Raw genomic sequence first — 26,095 nt, 5'->3', positions numbered from 1 at the left:
AGAAGCATTAGTTATTTTGTTGTGAAGAGCTTATTTCCCAGCAGCAATGCCTGAACCAGCCAAGCCAGCGCCTAAGAAGGGCTCCAAGAAAACCGTAACAAGTATAATTTCATAAAGAGTTAACTTTTTTTCAGCTTTTAGAAACTATTGTCTAATCACCTCTGGAGCCAGACTGCTAATTGATAAGATGAACTTGTAAACGTGTTATCTTAAGTACTGTAATCCTATTGTGGCCTGTCAAAGGACATTGCTCTCTATCTAACTGTGTGATGGGGGATTTTATGCTTCCCCCCCCCCCCCTGGGAGTGCCCTGTGTGCATGTAACCTTAATAAAAAGCAGGCTGGGCATCCCAGTCCTGAGTTCTTGTTTGACCCTCAATCGCAGCGTTGACTCGTTTTTGTGGGCAGAAGGGTATCCTAGCTGTACTGCAGCTAAGGGAGCTTATTCTATATTTGCGAGACTCATATAGAATACTATGGAAAGCAGCTTCTCCCCTCTTTAGCAATAGGGATCCAGGCTACTAAGCGGTCCATCTCTCAGCGAGACTAAGGGTAACCGTAACAGTCCCCTTTTAGTTGGATTATTTAAGTTTAACTGGAGCTTTTTGTATATATTTTAGATTTGTATAGGTTGAACTCGATGGACTTCGGTCTTTTTTCAACCTACTATGTTACTACGTTACTATGTTAGATTTGCCTAGGAACAGTGGGATTAAGGATTTTTTTCTCAACTGTTTAGTTTATAAACATTTTTTGCTGTGAAGAAGAGGTTTCTTTTTGCTATACCTGACTTCTAACCTATTTCCTGTGTTAAATTACCACATGACTATTGCTCGACCGCTTACCCAGGTATCTGACCTTTCTCCTATTGTCTTCTATAAGTGATTATTGGCCTTCTCCACTTTTGTATCAGACCTTTTGAATATTCCTCTTCACTGATCACACAACATGCTTTTCTGTCCTGCCCTCTATACTCTATCTGTGCTAATGGGGATCCAGAGTATTTTGACTTAATGTTCTAGGGATGTAGTGAGAGGAAACATTGCATTAGCCGAAAAATATAAGATTTTATTAAAAAATAGTAAAACTCTTTTAATAAACACAATTTGTCAAAATTATTTATGTTATTTGGGATATTAATAACTTTGCAAGAAAATCAATTTCAGGATCTTGGGAATTACCAGATTTACCAACAGTAATAATAATAGTAATAACAAAAGGTATTTTTGAGCTGAGGCCCTGATGAGATATTCAAAGGGGATCTGCAGAGATGGCGAGAAAGCAGGCAAAATATGCCAAAGCGCTGTAAGTACTGTTTAAAGGCAGCATTGCCAAGAGGCGTCTTACCATACATTTCAGTTGATGGCGATGCTTCTCTGATATCTGCAATATATTCAATGCAGCATCGCCACCTACATCAGCGGGTGTAATATAAATAATCCCTTTACACAGAACTGTATGGCAATACAATTTACATGTGTCAACAGAAACTCAACCCCTGTTCTTACAATAGTGAATTAAACATATCAGTAATACATCTATAGGATCAGGGGGGTTGTGAGTATATGATATATGTATAAACAATGTTATAATTTGTATGGAAACTATAAACGTGATTGTATTAATCTTCAATTGTGTCCTTAGGAGTGTTTTTTAACGTATTTTATGATTGCAACTGTGCGTTTTCAATATTCATATTTACATTATATTGAGAATGAGCATTTGTGATTGCAATATTCATATTTTTTGTGTTTCTGTATTTCACAATATTTCGATTGCATTTGCGCATTTGTAATAATATTTTGATTGTGTTTTACTTATAATATTGTGATCGCACTGTAGCAAACGTGTTCTATAATTCTATACTATAGAACTGTATAAATAAAACAAAATTCCACGGATCATCTAATTACTATTGGGAATATCACTCCTGCACAGAAGGAGGCGGCAAAGAGCACCACAGCAAAGCTGTTAAATATCACCTCCCTTCCCTCCAACGCCAGTCATTCGACCGAAGCAAAGGAGAGACAGGTACTGACAACCTCTACACCTCAGCTTAGCTTTGCTAAGGTGCCTACCTGCCCTGCTGACACCGGATAGTATTTCCCAGTAAAATATCCGGAACTCGACTTGCAGTACAATGAAGAGCTGTCCGGTCCTAAAAGCGCAGCATTAAGTCTTACTATGCGCTTTCCTGTCTGAAACTGCTATCTGACACGACTTATTGCACCCTCCGGTCACAGGGAATGAAGGGGAAAATGGCGTGCAACAGCAAACTGCCGCCTCAGTTAGCCCCGCCCATCGTGGGCGTCTAAAAAATTAACCTCCCGGTCTGCATATCTTAAAGCCAAGCCACCGGGAGAAGTAAAACCACATTAAATTTGCCTTTTTGTATTAATCCTCAGCCCAAGTGCCTGCCATAACAATACTGCCTTTATATGTTCCCCCAAATATATAGGAGAAAATTGTGTGTCCCTTAGTGAATAAAGTGACCACTATTTCCTGTGTTTTCCCACTTTCCTCATAAATCTGCCAGGCAGCAATGCAGCTCACTGGGTTTGAGAGGTGTTCTCCCTCACATGGACCTGTGGAAAAAGAGATAAAGACTAAGTAATCTTACTCAGGCTTTCAGTATTAGGGCAGCATTAACTACATGGTAGGCGCAGTGAGAATTATGTCCCACAAGTTCCCATTGCGTGAAAGCCACCACTGCTCTACTGAAGAGACTGATATGGACTACGGCTACATCCTAGAACAAAGCAGCACAATCTTGCACTACTTAAAAAATAATAAAATATTGCTTGAAGAATCTTTTCTAACACCTAACTTAACCACTTCCTTGCTCTAACGTAGGCAAAGAGAATGACTGGGGTTGGAGGGAAGGGAGGTGATATGTAACAGCTTTGCTGTGGTGCTCTTTGCTGCCTCATGGTGTGCAGGAGTGATATTCCCAATAGTAATTAGATGATCCATGGACTTATCGTGTCATTAGAAAGAAATATATATATATATATATATATATATATATATATATATCCACACATATACCATAAAGATATATATGTATATCAGTGTTAAAGATAGGAAAAAGGCAACTTTTTACTCGTCCGCTGCAATTTCTTACATACATATATATGTTGAAAAATATCACTATAGTTTACCATTCTGAATTTAAAAGTTACTATTTCAGAAAGAAAATATGTAAGATAAGAAAAAGTCAATGTTTTTACTCGTCCAATGCAATTTCAAGCCCTGTATAAAAAAATATGTACATTGTACATTTATTTAGATTTTTCAAGCATATGAAAATTCATGATTTTAATACATTTTGCTAAATTTCCAAAACAAAATACTTAGTAAAAATATATTTTCAATCAATTATGTAATCTTTCACATTTCAATAATGTGCTATATTACTAAATTACCATTAGGAGTTAACATGATAATAAATAAACATGGTCAATATTATTCAAAGTAGAGAAAGAAAATGCTAAATTTTTCTCCTTTGGTGGTAATTTTTTCTTAATATTTTAACAATTCATTATTTGTTTAATTTCCACAACCAGCAAATTGTCAATTTATTGAAAATGTTACAGATTTGGTCAATATCCTGAAAGCTAATTTATTTAAATTTCTTAAATTATTTAGTCATGGAAAGGCTTATTGGACAGGAAACAGATACAATCAGAGAAAACCTTTCTAGGGAATAATTTGCCTTTGGTTCATTGCCTCATATTCAAAGGAATCATCTTGGGTAAGGTGCAATCAAACAAGATGAAGAAGGCAATAGTATCTGCTACCACAATAATTTGAAAGGAAGGAAGATAATGTTATATTTATTTAAACTTACTGCATTTATACATTAAAGGGACACTGTACCCAAATGTTTTCTTTCGTGATTCAGATAGAGCATGACATTTTAAGCAACTATCTAATTTACTCCTATTATCAAATTTTCTTCATTCTCTTGGTATCTTTATTTGAAATGCAAGAAAGTAAGTTTAGATGCCGGCCCATTTTTGGTGATCATCCTGGGTTGTTCTTGCTGATTGGTGGATAAACTCATCCACCAATAAAAAAGTGCTGTCCAGAGTACTGAATAAAAAAAAAAAGCTTTGATGTCTTCTTTTTAAAATAAAGATAGCTAGAGAATGAAGAAAAATTGATAATAGGAATAAGTTAGAAAGTGGCTTAAAATTGCATGCTCTATCTGAATCATGAAAGAAAAATTTTGGGTTCAGTGTCCCTTTAAGACTGCAGTAATTGTTTTGTTCTTTTATTAGTCTCCATCATTTTCATTAAAACTTGAAAATAAAATAAAAGCATAAACAGATTTCCTGCTGGTATATCCCACAATGATTAAAGAAATAGTACACAAATAAAACAAACACCCTCCCCATTCTATACACTGACACCTGATAAGCTATATGAAGCACATCCCATTTTTTAAATCTAATGTTGCCATTTTTAAAATCCATCTTGCCTTGTTGATTTTGATATTGCTTCCATATAAAAACAGGAGTGGTGCTCATGTGGTAATTACAAATGCCTAACAGGTGCTGCTGACAACCAAATATCAAAATATGAAATAAAGGAAAAGAAAAAAAGAGATTGACTAATGTAGAGATTGGGCCTGGGAGAAAACAGACAGAAGACTTTTAATTCCTTAACATATCCTAACCTACCACTCAACTGGGGTGTGCAACTCAAGGTATCGCAAGAGGTCCGCGATCAAACTTCTTCTTTGTCCACCCAGAAGATTAAATCATCCAACTGAAGTAAATTCACAAACACCAGTCGCAGTAAACACATAAAAACTCACTGGCATCACATTCACTAGCCAGAATGACGCGCTTTACCCTTCCCATATGGGGGCATGGGGCTTCTTCGTATTGCTGCTGACCAACCATCTTTTTCAGCAATAAAATGTGTGCTCCTGTTTTATCTGGTGAGCTGGTTAGCAGAGCAGGTATGCACTATCATTATGCTTCTGATTGGTGTATTGTCTGTTAAAGGGACATAAAAACCTTTTTTTTGTGTGATTTTAAACAACTTTCCATTTTACTTGATCTAATTTGCTTTATTTTCTCTTGGTATTCGTTGCTGAAAAGGACACCTAGGTAGGCTCAGGAGCTATTGATTGATGACTGCACATATTGTCTCACCCGATGTTTTCATCTAGTTCCCATGTAGTGTGTTGCTGCTTCTTCAACAAAGGATACCAAGAGAATAAAAAGAAGTAAATAGAAGAAAAGTGGTTTAATTGTCTGAATCATTAAAACAAAATTGTGTTTCATGTCTCTTAAATATAAAAATAGCTGACAGGAACTGTCAGCTTCACTACATAATATAATATGCCATGCCATTTACACTTAATTCATAATAAAAAATAATAATTAAAGGGAAAAAAAGAGATACAGGGCCTGATGATCTAAAGGTCACTGGGCTGGCGAGATTATCAAAGAATTCTTGCCAGTCCTATTTCCCTGGTGGATTTATCTACAGCCACCTCTTACCCTGAAAACAGGGTGTCTGAGTGCACAAAAAAATTTGCATATTAAACATCATACAAAACAAATAATTTAACCATTTACACAAAAATAAGCATTGACAAATTGTATTGTTGAGCTGCATCAAAAATCATAATACAATTCTTCACCAAAAATCGTATTTTACCGAAAACTTAAAATTTGTATGTCAATTAAACAGGAATAAATCGTGTTAAAGGGACACTGAATGTTACATTTATTTAAACTTAAACTTTACTGCATTTATACATTAAAGGGACACTGTACCCAAATGTTTTCTTTCGTGATTCAGATAGAGCATGCAATTGTAAGCAACTTTCTAATTTACTACTATTATCAAATTTTCTTTATTCTCTTGGTATCTTTATTTAAAAAGCAAGAATGTAAGTTTAAATGCCGGCCCATTTTAGGTAAACAACCTGGGTTGTTCTTGCTGATTGGTGGATTAATTTAACCGACCAATAAACAAGTGCTATCCAGGGTTCTGATAAAAAATAAAGCTTAGGTGCCTTCTTTTTCAAATAAAAATAGCAAAAGAACAAAGAAAAATTGATAATAGGAGTAAATTAGAAAGTTGCTTAAAATTGCATGCTCTATCTGAATCACAAAAGAAACAATTTAGGTTCAGTGTCCCATTAAATATGCAATTTTAGTACACTGGATGTGCAAAAACACAGATTTGTCGTTATAAATACAAAATGCAAAGCATAATTGTTGATTTTTTGTAACATGGGCTGAACATGGATGTTCAATGGGCGTATATGAAATTGTCTCTCTAAACCCAACGTAATTCTGAAAAGATTTTCGCCCTACAGATCTCCGTTTTTTTCTCGCCAACTAGAAGGTGGTGAACTTTTCTCAAACCATTAGAAATACTTAATACCCTAACAGAAAAACACATGCATATGAAAATATAGGTGAATGCAAGATGCTATACACAGAAAGCAGCATAATGTGATTTATATTGGCTGCAGGATTTTATTTTCAAAGTGTGCCCTTTGCTCCCTGCTAACTTCCCTCTACGGATCAAAGTGCCTCTATCCACCGAGCTCTATTACTTTCAAAAGGAGCCATCTCACTACTCGCAGGGACTGCCCCTCTTTTTTTTTTTGTTTAATAATATTTTTATTTTTTAATCAGTTAGTAAATAACAACTGTACGACCAAATCGTACTAAAAAAAGGCACACATTTGTGCATAGATACAATATTGAAGCATCACATGTGTTAACAGTACAATAAGAATGACATGATAATGAGGATCCCAGCTCTCCTTCATACTCCTGTCGGAGCTAGCTGGTACTTTCTACCAGATTCAACAGTAAAGGGGAAGGGGTAGGGATGGGTAGATGGGAATGGGGGGGGGGGGAGGGACCACATAGCGTAGGTGATTAGGACACAGGTAAATGTAAGGGTTCCCTTAAAGACTAGGGAGGTATGGGGGAGGGTCGTATGACCCCTCTATAGGCTAAAGCTAACTATTCTAAGTCTCGAAGTTGGGGTGCCATAGAGTATCAAAACTACCTTTCCAGTCTGTCGATATTAATTCGAAAAAGTCCGATTTTCCCATAGAGTAATATATGTTTCTTTCCATCGAGTAGATGTACGCCATTAGGGAGACAACATCCGACCATGAGGGAGGGCATGTTCTTTTCCATGCTCTAGCTATGGAGAGTTTAACAGCTGAAAATAGGTAAATGCATAATGTGCCACGATTTCTGGGTAATTTGCATGTTCCTAAGTGAAAAAGAGCTACCTCTGAGGTCCTGGGAAGGGAGATTCCCATGCGTGTTAATAGTCCATAGCGGTTTAAGTTTGGGGCAATTCCACCAGATATGGGTCATGTCTCCTACGTGGGCACAGTCCCTCCAGCAGGACAGGGAAACCGTGGGAAAAAGTATGGCTAACCTAGCTGGGACATAGTACCAGTGCATAAGAAGTTTAATGTAGGTTACATATATAATGACACAGTGTAATGCTTTTTTCGTGAGCAAGAGTGTACGGTGCCATTCCTTAGTGGGGACTGACACATTCAACTTCTGTTCCCATTTAAGAATGTGTGGGGCCTTGTCCTCTGAGGTCGCGCCTTCCATTAGAGTGTAATGTAGGGATAGCGGTTTTCCTAACCTAAGACGCTGCTGCCACCTGGCTTCCCAGATAGTTAACTGGTGAGAAAATGAGGGTCTAAATCCCCATTTAGATAGTAAGCTGATTACCCTAATGTATTCAAAGGACATGTAAGTTGGGATGGGCAGGGGGGTGTAGATGTGGGATAGTTCCACGTAGGTTCCTTGGGAGGTCGAAGACCATAAGTCTGTTGCTTTTAAGATACCCAACTTAGCCCAAGTGACTGGGTGTGAGTCCGGTAGGCCTGTGAGAAGGCCGGCAATAGTAGTTATTGGGGAAGGATGGGGAGCCACCTGTTTATAGTGACGTATATGTTCCCATACTGCTAAGCATTCTCTAATCACCGGGTTTGTTACGTTAAGAAGCCTTCTACAGTGGGGAGGTGTCCAGATTAAATCCCTTAGGGACAGGTCGTATGGTAGCGAGGCCCGTTCTAGGCTCCTCTATTTACTATCCGAATCTATTACGCCCCATTGAGATATATGTGTGAGCATTGCTGCCTCATAGTATCTAGAAATGGATGGGGAGGCCACCCCCCCATCCATTCTAGGGTACTGCAAACATTTATGGGCTATGCGAGGGGGTTTGCCCTGCCAGATATATTTGATACAGGCACTCTGGAACTGTATAAGAAGGCATATGTAAGTTTAGGGAGATAGCTCATTTTAAGGGTGGCAATACGGCCCAACCATGAGACAGTTTTGAAGTTCCACTTCCGGCTCAAGGACCGGAGTTCCAAGAGTAGGGGTTTGTAATTATCGTCTATCAATTGGGGAAGCAAGTTGGAAATTTTAATGCCCAAGTGGGAAATATAGGAGTTGTTAACTACAAATTAGTATCTGTCTTGTATGCATTTGGAGACATCTTCAGAGAAACCTTGCATATATATTTCAGATTTATTGAGGTTCAATTTATAATATGAGAGGGCGCTAAATGTCTCCAACAAGGATAGAAGTTTGGGTATAGTTTGTAAGGGTTTGGAGGTGAAGATTGTGGTGTCATCCGCAAATAAAGCCACCTTGTGTATTGTACCATGAAGTGTATCTCCTTCAATATTCCTACTCTTTCTGATAGCAGCAGCTAGGGGCTCAATTGCTAATGCAAAGAGGATGGGGGAGAGGGGGACTGCCCCTCTTTTTACGATCATTCCACCAGGGAGCTCCTGCAAGAGTCGGTGAGAAAAAACATATACAGTAACATATAGCTAAGGGAGCGCTAATTCTCCATGGTGATTTAACCAGAGTTAAGGGGATTTTACAATTAACTTGACATATTTTCCCAAGTCCCTTTAGTTTTAATGAAAGTCTATCTTATTCAGTTAATTATAGCAATATTCCTCGTTCAAGAGGTTAGTTTTTACTTTTTTATCCAGTCATTATATAAGAGGAGACATCTGTTTCTAATTTTTCAGAATTACATTTTTAGCACTGTTAAAAATGATTTAAGGCAAATATGAAGTATATTTATCAATGTATACAAAGAGAGAAGAGCTCCACCAAGAACGAGCAACAGCTCAGTATCTTGTTCTATGGTGAGTTTCCACCTAGGAGCAGACTCTTTTATCCTGGTTGTGCTTTTCACAGAGAAAAACCTTCTCCCATCCCCGAAATACCAGGTAATTTACCTCTGACGCCTGGGGTTTTCATGTTTTTTTTGTTCAGAGGAGAATTGCCTGGTATTTTGAGGCAGGACTGACCTTGCTCAGAGGGATTAGACTGATATATTTTAGGAAAGTTTTCCTCTGTGAAAGCACAACTGAGCTAAAAAAGGCTGCTCCTGGGTGGTAACTCACCAAAGAAAAATCTAATGATCTAATGCCTCTCTTTGTATGCATTTATATATTTATCAATGTTGCTATTTTTCATATTCAATATAATTGATAGGAAATTATTTTCAAGGTGACAATTTAGATGTTTTATCAATGCAGGTCATTATTTCTATCCAAAACGTTTTAATCTTTGGGCAAGACCTCAGCATATCTAGGTCCCCTTTTTCTCTGCAACCTCTTCAGCATAAATCCAAAGAATGGGGGTATAACTTTTGGATTCTAACTGCTGTCCAATACCATCTAGTTAAGATTTTAAGGTTCTGTTCCAAGCTTTTTGTTGAGACTGAAGATTTTGCAGTTATTTAAATATTTATTCCAAGTATCATAATTCAAGGCTTGTTCTATCGCAGCACGCCAACTCTTAACGTAGTCTGGCAATTTCTCTATGTAATTTATTAATAGGTCAAAAGATTTAGGTATTAAATGTTTTCTCTTAGTTACAGAAACACATACGTTTTCAAATGTTGTTAAGGTCTCACTAAGTTAGCGCTACTATTATTAGTATTTACTTAATAGTTTATCTGTGAGTATGTGAACCAGTCTGCAATGCACTCATAACCCATACATTTTTTTCTTTTTGTCTTGTCATAGTAACTTGTCATTTTCTAATATATCATTCTATTGGGAAATTTATTCCGATTAATTTGTCCACTTAAAGGACCAGTCAACACATTAGATTTGCATAATCAACAAATGCAAGATAACAATACAATGCAATAGCACTTAGACTGAACTTCAAATGAGTAGTAGATTTTTTTATAACAAATTTTAAAGTTATGTATATTTCCACTCCCCTTGTACCATGTGATAGCAATCAGCCAATCACAAATGCATATACGTATAGTCTGTGAATTCTTGCACATGCTCAGTAGGATCTGGTGACTCAAAAATTGTAAATATAAAAGACTGTGCAAATTTTTTTTAATGGAAGTAAATTGGAAAGTTGTTTAAATTACATGTTGTATCTGAATCATGAAAATGTAATTTAACCTGAGTGTCCCTTTAATACCTCATTATTTTCTATTATAGACAATAGGGGAGATGGGATAGAAGAAATATTCTATCTTTTCTTGATCAATTGATCCCAAATTTGAAATGTCTCTTTTGTTATATCATGTGCCTGAATTTTATTATTTTTATCCTTCGATTCTAACCGACAATGGTTGATAATTTCATTAATTTTGAATAGTTGATTTTCCAGTTGAACCCAGCTTTTATCCTCTTATACACATGCCAAATAAAGGCTCTCTGTATCATAGTGGCGTGTCTATATACCCATACATTAAGGAGGCCTAATAAGACATCTTTATTCACTCTATGATGGATTTCCCTCCAATTATAGTTACATATACATTTCTGCAGATCTTTGAAGTAAGAGTTAGGTATTTGGATTTGTAAGGCTTGTAATTTATAAAAGATCCTTGGAAGGATATTCCTTTGTATTGCATTTATTCTAACAACCCAAGAAATCTTGTTATTTGACCAAGACATTAGGGGCGCGATCCGATATACGGCATAGTTTTTGGCGCAAGCGAGGGAACCCGCGCCGCCCGTAGTTCCACCTCGCACATCGGGGTATCCAATATACCCCGCCGGCAATGCTAAAGTGCCGTAAGTCGGACAAACTAGCGATGTCCAGAAATAAGCGTAACTACAAATTTCTGGAGTCGCCAGTGACTTACGGCACTTTAGAAACTGCCTGTGCCTAAAAAAACTTACTAAAGTATAAAATCTCCCGTAACTGTCTAACACGCCTCCCAAAAATAGCCCGACACGTATACTCCTATATCCGCAATCCCCCCTCTCACTCCTAATAATAAATGTATTAACCCCTAGACCAACAACCCCCCACAACGCAATAAGCCTAATTATTAACCTCTAAACCACCATAGCCCACACTGCAATAAACCTATCCTAGTATTAACCACTAAACCGCCGCTCCCGGACCCCACCAACACTAAAAAAAAAGGGGTTTAACCCCTAAACCGCCGCTCCCGGACCCCACCGCCACCTACATTAAATGTATTAACCCCTAATCTGACCCCCCTACACCGCTGCCACCTACATTAAATGTATTACCCCCTAATCTGACCCCCCTACACCGCCGCCACCTACATTAAATGTATTACCCCCTTATCTGACCCCCCTACACCGCCGCCACCTACATTAAATATATTAACCCCTAATCTGATCCCCCTACACCGCTGCCACCTACATTAAATATATTACTCCGTAAACCTAAGTCTAACCCTAACACCCCCTAACTTATTATTTAAATAAATCTAAATAATATTAATATTATTAACTAAATAATTCCTATTTAAAACTAAATACTTACCTATAAAATAAACCCTAAGATAGCTACTATATAATTAATAATTACATTGTAGCTATTTTAGGATTTATATTTATTTTACAGGTAACTTTGTATTTATTTTAACTAAGTACAATAGCTATTAAATAGTTAATAACTATTTAATAGATACCTAGTTAAAATAATTACAAAATTATCTGTAAAATAAATCCTAACTTAAGTTACAAATACACCTAACACTACACTATCAATAAATTAATTAAATAAATTAACTACAATTATCTAATATAAAATACAATTAACTAAACTAAACTATATTGCAAAAAAAACAAACACTAAATCCCAAAAAATAAAAAAATATTACAAGAAGTTTAATCTAATTACACCTAATCTAAGCCCCCTAATAAAATAAAAAAGCCCCCCAAAATAATAAAATTTCCCTACCCTAAACTAAATTACAAATAGCCCTTAAAAGGGCCTTTTGCGGGGCATTGCCCCAAAGTAACCATCTCTTTTACCAGCCTTTAAAAGGGCTTTTTGCGGGGCATTGCCCCAAAGTAATCAGCTCTTTTACCTGTAAAAAAAAAGAAATACAATACCCCCCCAACATTACAACCCACCACCCACACACCCCTACTCTAAAACCTACCCGATCCCCCCTTAAATAAACCTAACACTACCCCATTGAAGATCACCCTACCTTGAGCCGTCTTCACTCAGCCGGGCCAAAGTCTTCATCTGATCCGGGCACAATTGGTCCTCCAGCCGGGCAGAAGTATTCATCCGAACAGGGCAGAAGAGTTCCTCCATCCGGAAGAAGTCTTCATCCAAGCGGCATCTTCTATCTTCATCCTTGCAGCGAAGACCTCCGGCGTGGAACATCCTCGGCCGACGACGACCCGATGAATGGCTGATCCTTTAAATGATGTCATCCAAGATGGCGTCCCTCAAATTCAGATTGGCTGATAGGATTCTATCAGCCAATTGGAATTAAGGTAGGAAAAATCAGATTGGTTGATGTAATCAGCCAATCGGATTGAAGTTCAATCCGATTGGCTGATTGGATCAGCCGATAGAATTGATGTTGCATTCTATTGGCTGATCCAATCAGCCAATCGGATTGAACTTCAATCTGATTGGCTGATTAAATCAACCAATCGGATTTTTCCTACCTTAATTCCGATTAGCTGATAGAATCCTATCAGCCAATCGGAATTTGAGGGACGCCATCTTGGATGATGTCATTTAAAGGACCAGCCATTCGTCGGGTAGTCGTCGGCCGAGGAGGATGTTCCGCGCCGGAGGACTTCAAGATGGAGCCGCTCATCGCCGCAAGGATGAAGATAGAAGATGCCGCTTGGATGAAGACTTCTGCTGGATGAAGGACCTCTTCTGCCCCGATCGGATGAAGACCTCTGCCCGGCTGGAGGACCACTTGTGCCCGGATAGGATGAAGACTTCGGCCCGGCTGGGTGAAGACGGCTCAAGGTAGGGTGATCTTCAATGGGTTAGTGTTAGATTTATTTAAGGGGGGATTGGGTGGGTTTTAGAGTAGGGGTCTGTGGGTGGTGGGTTGTAATGTTGGGGGTATTGTATTTCATTTTTTTACAGGTAAAAGAGCTGATTACTTTGGGGCAATGCCCCACAAAAAGCCCTTTTAAGGGCTGGTAAAAGAGCAGGTTACTTTGGGGCAATGCCCCGCAAAAGGCCCTTTTAAGGGCTATTTGTAATCTAGTTTAGGGTAGGGAAATTTTATTATTTTGGGGGGCTTTTTTATTTTATTAGGGGGCTTAGATTAGGTGTAATTAGATTAAACTTCTTGTAATATGTTTTTTATTTTTTTGTGATTTAGTGTTTGTTTTTTTTGTAATATAATTTAGTTTCTTTAATTGTATTTTATATTAGATAATTGTAGTTAAATTATTTAATTAATTTATTGATAGTGTAGTGTTAGGTGCATTTGTAACTTAGGCTAGGATTTATTTTACAAGTAATTTTGTAATTATTTTAACTAGGTAGCTATTAAATAGTTATTAACCATTTAATAGCTATTGTACCTGTAAAATAAATATAAATCCTAAAAATAGCTACAATGTAATTATTAATTATATTGTAGCTATCTTAGGGTTTATTTCATAGGTAAGTATTTATAATTAAGTTAGGGGGTGTTAGGGTTAGACTTAGGTTTAGGGGGTAATATATTTAATGTAGGTGGCAGTGGTGTAGGGGGTCTGATTAGGGGGTAATACAGTTAATGTAGGTGACGGCGGTGTAGGGGGTCAGATTAGGGGGTAATACATTTAATGTAGGTGGCGGCGGGTTCCAGGAGAGGCTGTTTAGGGGTTAAACACTTTATTTAGTGGTGGCAGGGTCCGGAAGTGGCGATTTAGGGGTTAAACACTTTATTTAGTGGCGGCGGGGTCCGGGAGCGGCGGTTTAGGGGTTAAACACTTTCCGCTAGATTTAGAATTCTGTGTTAGCCGTCATAACCAGCGTTAGGGGCTCCTAACGCTGGTTTTGGCCACCTGCTGGTATTTAGAGTCAGTCAGGAAAGGGTCTAACGCTCACTTTGCAGCCGCGACTTTTCCATACTGCAGATCCCCTTACGTCAATTGCGTATCCTATCTTTTCAATGGGATCTTTCTAACGCTGGTATTTAGAGTCTTGGCTGAAGTGAGCGTTAGAACTCTAATGACAAGACTCCAGCCGCAGAGAAAAGCCAGGAGTTAAGAGCTTTCTGGGCTAATGCCGGTTCATAAAGCTCTTAACTACTGTGCTCTAAAGTACACTAACACCCATAAACTACCTATGTACCCCTAAACCGAGGCCCCCCCACATCGCCGCCACTCTATTAATTTTTTTTAACCCCTAATCTGCCGACCGCACACCGCCGCAACCTACGTTATCCCTATGTACCCCTACGTTATCCCTATGTACCCCTAACACCACCGACCCCTATATTATATTTATTAACCCCTAATCTGCCGCCCCCAATGTCGCCGCCACCTACCTACAATTATTAACCCCTAATCTGCCGACCGGACCTCACCGCTACTATAATAAAGTTATTAACCCCTAATCCGCCTCACTCCCGCCTCAATAACCCTAAAATAAATAGTATTAACCCCTAATCTGCCCTCCCTAACATCACGACACCTAACTTCAAGTATTAACCCCTAATCTGCCGACCGGACCTCACCGATACTCCATTAAATTTATTAACCCCTAAAGCTAAGTCTAACCCTAACACTAACACCCCCCTAAATTAAATATAATTTTAATCTAACGAAATAAATTAACTCTTATTAAATAAATTATTCCTATTTAAAGATAAATACTTACCTGTAAAATAAACCCTAATATAGCTACAATATAAATTATAATTATATTGTAGCTATTTTAGGATTAATATTTATTTTACAGGCAACTTTGTATTTATTTTAACCAGGTACAATAGCTATTAAATAGTTAAGAACTATTTAATAGCTACCTAGTTAAAATAATTACAAAATTACCTGTAAAATAAATCCTAACCTAAGTTACAATTAAACCTAACACTACACTATCAATAAATTAATTAAATAAAATACCTACAATTATCTACAATTAAACCTAACACTACACTATCAATAAATTAATTACATACAAATACCTACAATTAAATACAATTAAATAAACTAACTAAAGTACAAAAAATAAAAAAAGAACTAAGTTACAAAAAATAACAAATTTTTTACAAACATTAGAAAAATATTACAACAATTTTAAGCTAATTACACCTACTCTAAGCCCCCTAATAAAATAACAAAGCCCCCAAAATAAAAAAATGCCCTACCCTATTCTAAAATACAAATAGAAAAGCTCTTTTACCTTACCAGCCCTTAAAAGGGCCTTTTGCGGGGCATGCCCCAAAGAATTCTGCTCTTTTGCCTGTAAAAAAAACATACAATACCCCCCCAACATTACAACCCACCACCCACATACCCCTAATCTAACCCAAACCCCCCTTAAATAAACCTAACACTAAGCCCCTGAAGATCTTCCTACCTTGTCTTCACCACGCCAGGTATCACCGATCTGTCTAGAGGAGGCTCCGAAGTCTTCATCCAAGCCCAAGCGGGGGCTGAAGAGGTCCATCATCGGGCTGAAGAGATCCATCATCCGGCTGAAGGGATCCATCATCCGGCTGATGAGGTCCATCATCCAGCTGAAGAGGTCCATCATCCGGCTGAAGAGGTCTATCATCCGGCTGAAGAGGTCCATCATCCGGCTGAAGAGGTCCATCATCCGGCTGAAGAGGTCCATCATCGGGCTGAAGAGATCCATCATCGGGCTGAAGAGATCCATCATCAGGCTGAAGAGATCCATCATCGGGCTGAAGAGGTCCATCATCCGGCTGAAGAGATCCATCATCCGGCTGAAGAGGTCCATCATCGGAATGAAGAGATCCATCATCTGGCTGAAGAGGTCCATCATCGGGCTGAAGTCTTCTATCAAGCGGCATCTTCAATCTTCTTTCTTCCGGATCCATCTTCATCCCGCCGACGCGGAAAATCCATCCTGGCCGACGACTTCCTGACGAATGACGGTTCCTTTATATGACGTCATCAAAGATGGCGTCCCTCGAATTCCGATTGGCTGATAGGATTCTATCAGCCAATCGGAATTAAGGTAGGAAAATTCTGATTGGCTGATGGAATCAGCCAATCAGATTCAAGTTCAATCAGATTGAGCTTGCATTCTATTGGCTGATCGGAACAGCCAATAGAATGCAAGCTCAATCTGATTGGCTGATTCCATCAGCCAATCAGAATTTTATTTTACAGGTAATTTTGTACTTATTTTAACTAGGTAGCTATTAAATAGTTAAACAAAAATAGCAAAAAACCAGGCGAGTCTCCAGGCACTATAGAATAAAAGTTCAATGTTTATTGGAAACCGGATAAAAAAGTTTAAGACATAATAAACATAAAATAAGAAAGCTGAGCTGTCTTACGCGTTTCGGCTACAATTAGCCTTACTCATAGACACACTTTGTGAGCACAGACACCAGGCTTAAATAGCCAAGTGGCCGCGAAAACAAAGCCCCAGCTGAACGTAATTAGCATAAGGTGCATTCATATATTATACTGAGAAACTATTACAAAAGTGACAGATATGGAAAGGGAAATAAACTGGGTTGTAACAATACAATGTCAAAAGAGGCACCAGTGCAAGCATATAGATAAGAGTGTTAACCAATGGTAATCGCTTACTATCATCAGTATTATAAATGTAAATATATATATAAATAGAGCGGGCAGGGTGTTCTGCAATTTAAAGGAACATACCCGTATATTAAAATGTAGAAAACAATGGCTAGAGTTAAAAAAGGAACAGAACCACCCTGCCCGCTCTATTTATATATATATTTACATTTATAATACTGATGATAGTAAGCGATTACCATTGGTTAACACTCTTATCTATATGCTTGCACTGGTGCCTCTTTTGACATTGTATTGTTACAACCCAGTTTATTTCCCTTTCCATATCTGTCACTTTTGTAATAGTTTCTCAGTATAATATATGAATGCACCTTATGCTAATTACGTTCAGCTGGGGCTTTGTTTTCGCGGCCACTTGGCTATTTAAGCCTGGTGTCTGTGCTCACAAAGTGTGTCTATGAGTAAGGCTAATTGTAGCCGAAACGCGTAAGACAGCTCAGCTTTCTTATTTTATGTTTATTATGTCTTAAACTTTTTTATCCGGTTTCCAATAAACATTGAACTTTTATTCTATAGTGCCTGGAGACTCGCCTGGTTTTTTGCTATTTTTGTTTGGATATACACTGTTACCAGGCTCGAATCTCGGCACTCAGGTGGATAGTTGGTGTATGGGGCTACGATCGTGTAGCAGGGAATCCCATTGGCGTATGTAGACTATTACGTCATGAACCAGGAAGTGCCGGATCACGCTCAGCCACAGCGTGCTTACAACAAAACACTACGGATGCTGTGAAGCGGTATGCCCTTTTGGACGGATATCGGAGCACAGGCGAAAAGACCTCCAGGAGTGAGGAGCAAGTGAAAGCCAGCGGGGCAGGATATCACAAAGGCTCGCGGAGAAAGGCTAAAGCAGCAAGTTTGGTGAGTTATACACCACTCCGGTGTTTAGCCGTATTTAAACCTGCCACACCGCAGATAGAGCTCTGTTCATATTTCCACATACTGCATGATTTACACGCACCAACAGCGTCTGGACAAGATTTATTTATTTCCCTCCCCATACACCAAACACCTTGAGCAACACTGGGAAGAGTTTCTTGCTTATAGCTATTAAATAGTTATTAACTATTTAATAGCTATTGTACCTAGTTAAAATAAATACAAAGTTGCCTGTAAAATAAATATAAATCCTAAAATTGCTACAATATAATTACAGTATAATTTATATTGTAGCTATATTAGGGTTTATTTTACAGGTATTTAGCTTTAAATTGGAATAATTTATTTAATAAGAGTTAATTTATTTCGTTAGATAAAAATTATATTTAACTTAGGGGGGTGTTAGGGTTAGGGTTAGACTTAGCTTTAGGGCTTAATAAATTTAATAGAGTAGCGGTGAGGTCAGGTCGGCAGATTAGGGGTTAATAAGTGTTAATAAGTGTAGGTAGGTGGCGGCGACGTTGGGGGCGGCAGATTAGGGGTTAATAAATATAATATAGGGGTCGGCGGTGTTAGGGGCAGCAGATTAGGGGTACATAGGGATAACGTAGGTGGTGGCGGTGTACGTAGCGGCAGATTAGGGGTTAAAAAAAATATGCAGGGGTCAGTGATAGCGGGGGCGGCAGATTAGGGGTTAATAAGTGTAAGGTTAGGGGTGTTTAGACTCAGGGTTCATGTTAGGGTGTTAGGTGCAGACATAGGAAATGTTTCCCCATAGGAAACATTGGGGCTGCGTTAGGAGCTGAACGCTGCTTTTTTGCAGGTGTTAGGGTTTTTTTCAGCTTAAACTGCCCCATTGTTTCCTATGGGGGAATCGTGCACGAGCACGTTTTTGAAGCTGGCCGCGTCCGTAAGCACCGCTGGTATTTAAAGTTGCAGTGGCGGTAAATATGCTCTACGCTCCCTTTTTGGAGCCTAACGCAGCCCTTCTGTGAACTCTAAATACCAGCGGTATTTAAAAGGTGCGGGGGGAAAAAAGCACGCGTAGCTAACGCACCCCTTTGGCCGCAGAACTCTAAATCTAGCGGTTTATTAGGTATTGCGGTGGGGGATTGCAGTTGACAGGTAGATAGACATTGCGCATGCGTTAGGTGTTAGGTTTTTTTTCTGCATGCATTTTAGGGAGTTACGGTGCTCCCATACTCAGCGCAAGGCCTTCTACGGCTGCTTTTTATGGCGAGGTGAAAATGGAGAAAGTCTTCTCCATTTTCGCCACATAAGACCTTGCGCTAGATATTGGATACCAAATTGCGCAGGTTTTATATGTTAGTCTATGGGGGAAAAACTACGTCTGCCGGGTGAAATATACGTGCCGCATTTATATGCGGTGCTGTATATAGGATACCAAACCAGCGCAAAAAACGGCGTCGCCGGCTTTTGCGGGCGACGCTGCATATCGGATGGGGCCCCAGATCATTAACTATCTCTTTCTTAAGATCAATATAGTTAAGTTGGTGCATCTTCTCGTTCGATTTTGATATATAAATACCAAGGTATTTCCAAACCTCCATCTCCCTAAAGGGCTTTTTCTTTAACACATCTGTTGTCTCTTTATCTAATAAAATATTCAGCATTTCCTATTTGTTTATATAAACTAAAAAAAAAAATTGTGAAAAACATTCAAAGGTTATTCCACTTAGTAAATTGAATCAGTTAAGGATCAGTTAAAGGGACTCTAAATTCCTGTATTCTAATAATCCCTAAAACCTACTTTTTCTTAATATTAAAAAAAATAATAATCACTGCAGTCTATCTATTTTATATTTTCCTCTTACCCCCAAACTTTTAAAGGATATTGTTTTGAAGTAAAGCATTGATCCAGTGCTTTGCTTCCTATGTAACCTGCCATATTGTAGTGTACGTTATAGGGGCATAGTAGTCACGTGACAAACACAAAGCTACTTTACATATACTTAGAGGATCACATCTGTTTGCAGAGTGTGAGCTGCAGTGAGTGAAGATACAGATTTATTAGTCAGAGTATAAATATATTTCCCCATTTATGTATATACACATAGGGGCCCATTTATTAAGCTCTGTATGGAGCTTGAAGGGCCGTGTTTCTTGCGAGCCTTTAGACTCACCAGAAACACCAGTTATAAAGCAGCGGGCTAAAGACTGCTGCTTCATAACCTGTCCGTCTGCTCTGAGGAAGCGGACAGAGATTGCGTGAAATCAACTAGATACAATACGATCGGGTTGATTGACAACCCCCTGCTAGCGGCCGCGAATCTGCATTCAGCGATGTCTGTCGGACATGATCCGCTGATCGGATCATGTCGGACAGACATTTGTTAAATAGGCCCCATATTATGCAGCAGAACTTAAATAAAATGCTTATTACGTACTGTTTTTATGTTTCTAACTCCCCCCAGAGTTTTATACTTCAAACTGCCCACAAGTTTAATGTTGTAAGAAAAGCTGTTTGCAGTGCAGGGCTGAAGGCACCATTATCAGTGTAAATAAATCATTTGAAACCTCCGTGAGGGAGAGGGGGACGCTGCACATACTCTCCGTGCATAAGATTTCTACTTTTCAGGACCTCTCCTCCTGGCTGTATATGTAAATCACTAAGGGCTGACAGTGTATACAGCTTAGTGAACGTTTAGCAATGATTATATATAATTAAGGTTGCTATCAATTATCGATTCACCCCCTATTTGTCATCATTGAGTAAACTTTGACCCTGTACCTCACAGTCAGAGGACACATTACAGCCAATCAGCAGCAGACCCTCCCTCCCGGACCCTCCCACCTCCTGGACAGCATACATTTTAGATTCATTTGGAAGCTGCATTCTTAGTGAGAGGAGGGACAGTGTAGCTGCTGCTGATTTAATAGGGAAATCGATAGCTAGGCTAATGTATTCAGTGTCCACTACAGTCCTGAAAGACTCATCTGATCTCTGCTGTAAGGACAGCACCCCAAAAAGCCCTTTTTAGGGCTAGAACATCAGTCAGGCTGTGTGTCAGGCTCACAGCGTATACTGTGCCCACTTGCCCAGTGCCACCACTCATATCTGGTGTAACAGTAGTGTACATTTAAAAAAAACAACACTTTTTTGACTGTGAAATAATAGCAGACAGCTGCCAGCACTCAAGATGGCCGCCAATAAGGCAGATGGGGAGGGTTAGATAGCTGTTTTGGGGGGGATCAGGGAGGTTGGTGGCTAAGGGGGGATGCTACACCACAGCATATGTAAATATGCTAAAAAAATAAAAAAAAACTTTTATTTTAGTACTGGCAGACTTTCTGCCAGTACTTAAGATGGCGGGGACAATTGTGGGGTGGGGGAGGGAAGGGAGCTGTTTGGGAGGGATCAGGGGGTCTGATGTGTCAGGTGGGAGGCTGATCTCTACACTAAAGCTAAAATTAACCCTGCAAGCTCCCTACAAACTATCTAATTAACCCCTTCACTGCTAGCCATAATACATGTGTGATGCGCAGCAGCATTTAGCGGCCTTCTAAACTGCTTCAATTGCCCTCTAACTTACTACAGCTTGATTTCAAACACATCCTTTCTCAGAACTCAGAGAAAATACTAAGACTTTTACACTCAACTGCTTCAATTGCCCTCTAACTTACTACAGCTTGATTTCAAACACATCCTTTCTCAGAACTCAGAGAAAATACACAGACTTTTACACTCAACTGCTTCAATTGCCCTCTAACTTACTACAGCATGATTTCAAACACATCCTTTCTCAGAACTCAGAGAAAATACACAGACTTTTCCACTCAACTGCTTCAATTGCCCTCTAACTTACTACAGCTTGATTTCAAACACATCCTTTCTCAGAACTCAGAGAAAATACACACGGCTAGATTTAGAGTTTTGTCGGTAACGACCCGCGTAGCTAACTCTGGCTTTTTTCTGGCCGCACCTTTAAAATAACTCTGGTATTGAGAGTCCACAGAATGGCTGCGTTAGGCTCCAAAAAAGGAGCGTAGAGCATATTTAACGCAACTGCAACTCTCGATACCAGAGTTGCTTACGGACGCGGCCAGCCTCAAAAACGTGCTCGTGCACGATTCCCCCATAGGAAACAATGGGGCTGTTTGAGCTGAAAAAAAAACTAACACCTGCAAAAATGCCGCGTTCAGCTCCTAACGCAGCGCCATTGTTTCCTATGGGGCAACACTTCCTACGTCTGCACCTAACACTCTAACATGTACCCGAGTCTAAACACCCCTAACCTTACACTTATTAACCCCTATTCTGCCGCCCCCGCTATCAATGACCCCTGTATATTATTTTTAACCCCTAATCTGCCGCTCCGTAAACCGCCGCTACTTACATTATCCCTATGTACCCCTAATCTGCTGCCCCTAACACCGCCGACCCCTATATTATATTTATTAACCCCTAATCTGCCCCCCACAACGTCGCCTCCACCTGCCTACACTTATTTATCTTCTATCATCATCCATCCGGAGCGGAGCGGCAGCATCCTGAAGACCTCCGACGCGGAACATCCATCCTGGCCGACGACTTCACGACGAATGACGGTTCCTTTAAATGACATCATCCAAGATGGCGTCCCTCGAATTCCAAATGGCTGATAGGATTCTATCAGCCAATCGGAATTAAGGTAGGAAAAATCTGATTGGCTGATTGAATCAGCCAATCAGATTGAGCTTGCATTCTATTGGCTGATCGGAACAGCCAATAGAATGCAAGCTCAATCTGATTGGCTGATTGGATCAGCCAATCGGATTGAACTTGATTCTGATTGGCTGATTCCATCAGCCAATCAGAATATTCCTACCTTAATTCCGATTGGCTGATAGAATCCTTTCAGCCAATCGGAATTCGAGGGACGCCATCTTGGATGACGTCATTTAAAGGAACCATCATTCGTCGTTCAGTCGTCGGCCAGGATGGATGTTCCGCGTCGGAGGTCTTCAGGATGCTGCCGCTCCACTCCGGATGGATGACGATAGACGATGCTTCTTGGATGAAGACTTCTACCGGATGGAGGACCTCTTCTTGCTCCGCTTGGATGAAGAATTTGGCTCGGCTGGGTGAAGATGACTCAAGGTAGGGAGATCTTCAGGGGCTTAGTGTTAGGTTTATTTAAGGGGGGTTTGGGTTAGATTAGGGGTATGTGGGTGGTGGGTTGTAATGTTGGGGGGGGTATTGTATGTTTTTTTTTACAGGCAAAAGAGCTGAACTTCTTGGGGCATGCCCCGCAAAGGGCCCTGTTCAGGGCTGGTAAGGTAAAAGAGCTTTGAACTTTAGTAATTTAGAATAGGGTAGGGCATTTTTTTATTTTGGGGGACTTTGTTATTTTATTAGGGGGCATAGAGTAGGTGTAATTAGTTTAAAATTGTTGTAATATATTTCTAATGTTTGTAAATATTTTTTTATTTTTTGTAACTTAGTTCTTTTTTATTTTTTGTACTTTAGTTAGTTTATTTCATTGTATTTATTTGTAGGAATTGTATTTAATTTATTTATTGATAGTGTAGTGTTAGGTTTAATTGTAGATAATTATAGGTATTTTATTTAATTAATTTATTGATAGTGTAGTGTTAGGTTTAATTGTAACTTAGGTTAGGATTTATTTTACAGGTAAATTTGTAATTATTTTAACTATTTTAGCTATTAAATAGTTCTTAACTATTTAATAGCTATTGTACCTGGTTAAAATAATTACAAAGTTACCTGTAAAATAAATATTAATCCTAAAATAGCTATAATATAATTATAATTTATATTGTAGCTATATTAGGGTTTATTTTACAGGTAAGTATTTATCTTTAAATAGGAATAATTTATTTAATAAGAGTTAATTTATTTCGTTAGATTAAAATTATATTTAATTTAGGGGGGTGTTAGGGTTAGACTTAGCTTTAGGGGTTAATACATTTATTAGAATAGCGGTGAGCTCCAGTTAGGGGTTAATAATTGAAGTTAGGTGTTGGCGATGTTAGGGAGAGCATTAGGGGTTAATACTATTTATTATAGGGTTAGTGAGGCGGATTAGGGGTTAATAACTTTATTATAGTAGCGCTCAGGTCCGGTCGGCAGATTAGGGGTTAATAAGTGTAGGCAGGTGGAGGCGACGTTGAGGGGGGCAGATTAGGGGTTAATAAATATAACATAGGGGTCGGCGGTGTTAGGGGCAGCAGATTAGGGGTACATAGCTATAATGTAGGTGGCTGCTCTTTGCGGTCGGCAGATTAGGGGTTAATTTTTGTAGGTAGCTGGCTGCGACGTTGTGGGGGGGGCAGGTTAGGGGTTAATAAATATAATATAGGGGTCGACGGTGTTAGGGGCAGCAGATTAGGGGTACATAAGGATAACGTAGGTGGCGGTTGGCAGATTAGGGGTTAAACATTTTTTATCGAGTGGCGGCGATGTGGGGGGCCTCGGTTTAGGGGTACATAGGTAGTTTATGGGTGTTAGTGTACTTTAGAGTACAGTAGTTAAGAGCTTTATGAACCGGTGTTAGCCCAGAAAGCTCTTAACTACTGACTTTTTTCTGCTGCTGGAGTTTTGTCATTAGATTTCTAACGCTCACTTCAGACACGACTCTAAATACCGGAGTTAGAAAGATCCCATTGAAAAGATAGGATACGCAAATGACGTAAGGGGATCTGCGGTATGGAAAAGTCGCGGCTGAAAAGTGAGCGTTAGACCCTTTTTTTAATGACTCCAAATACCGGCGGTAGCCTAAAACCAGCGTTAGGAGCCTCTAACGCTGGTTTTCACGGCTACCGCCAAACTCCAAATCTAGGCCACAGACTACACTCAACTGCTTCAATTGCCCTCTAACTTACTACAGGTAGCCTTCTGGAAAACAGCTTCCCTCCCACCCAACCCCTCACCCCACCCACCCCAAGCTCATTTCCTCATTTATAGATAGTCTCCCACACAACTTTCACTCTCCTGAAATGACAAGCGCAAACACTGATCAGCACATCCTTACATTCCCTTAACCCTATAGAATACACATTACTTTTGTAATATTATGTTTCATATACCTTTTGTTCCCTTATGCAATTGTTACAGTAATTCTGTGTCTTATGTTTTTAACTGGTTCCCAACTCTGTAAAAATGCTCAATATATTCATATTCCTTTTTGCTACCCTTTGTCTCTATAACAAACTACACTATTCAATTACTCCTTCTCCCTCTCCACCTGCACTGTTCATTAGCCCATCTCTCTTAAACTCACCTTACTTTTGTACTCATGAATTTTACTTATTCCTAAACACTCTCTCTCTCCCCTGCAGCTCATCTCAAAAGCAGTCTCACTACTGCAAATCTGTATCTCATCTCATGTTACTCTCCCTCTTGCTTCTACTTACTGCTGGTGACATCTCCCCTAATACTGGTCCCCAACCACTGACAAGCCATGCACATCCATGTGTACCATCCCATAGACTCAGAAAACAAAACTCTGAACACCTTACTCACATTCCTCTTGCATCTAAAGCCACTACCCCTTTCACTTGTGCACTCTGGAACTCTTGCTCTGTTTGTAACAAGCTCACTTCTATACATGACCTCTTCATCTCCCGCTCCCTCAACCTTCTGGCCCTAACAGAAACCTGGCTCTCTCCCCTAGACACAGCATCCACTGTTGCTCTGTCACATGGGGGTCTCCACTTCAGCCACACTCCTAGGTCTGGTAATAGACAAGGAGGTGGTGTAGGTATTTTACTTTCCTCTCGTTGCACTTTTCAACAAATACATCCTATCTCTTCCCTCAATTTTCCCTCATTCGAAACCCACATGATTTGCTTATTCTGCCCACTCTCTGTACATGTTGCAGTCATATACCGACCCCCTGGCTCCTCAACTCAATTTCTAGATCACTTGGCTGCCTGGCTACCCTATTTCCTTTCCTCAAACACCCCTGCCCTCATTCTTGGCGACTTCAAAATCCCCCTCATCAATCCCACTGCCTCATCTGCTAAACAACTTCTGCAACTCACTTCCTCTTTCGGTCTGTCACAATAGACTGATTCTCCCACTCAAAAAGATGGCCACTCTCTTGACCTGATCTTTAGCTATCGATGCACTCTCTCAAACTTCTCAAACTCCCCTTTTCCTCTTTACGACCACCATCTCCTTACCTGCAA

This window comes from Bombina bombina, chromosome 4 (genome assembly GCF_027579735.1).
Source record: "Bombina bombina isolate aBomBom1 chromosome 4, aBomBom1.pri, whole genome shotgun sequence".
Taxonomy (NCBI): Eukaryota; Metazoa; Chordata; class Amphibia; order Anura; family Bombinatoridae; genus Bombina; species Bombina bombina.
The sequence above is the reverse complement of the archived record's forward strand: the minus strand, read 5'-3'. Positions refer to the sequence as shown.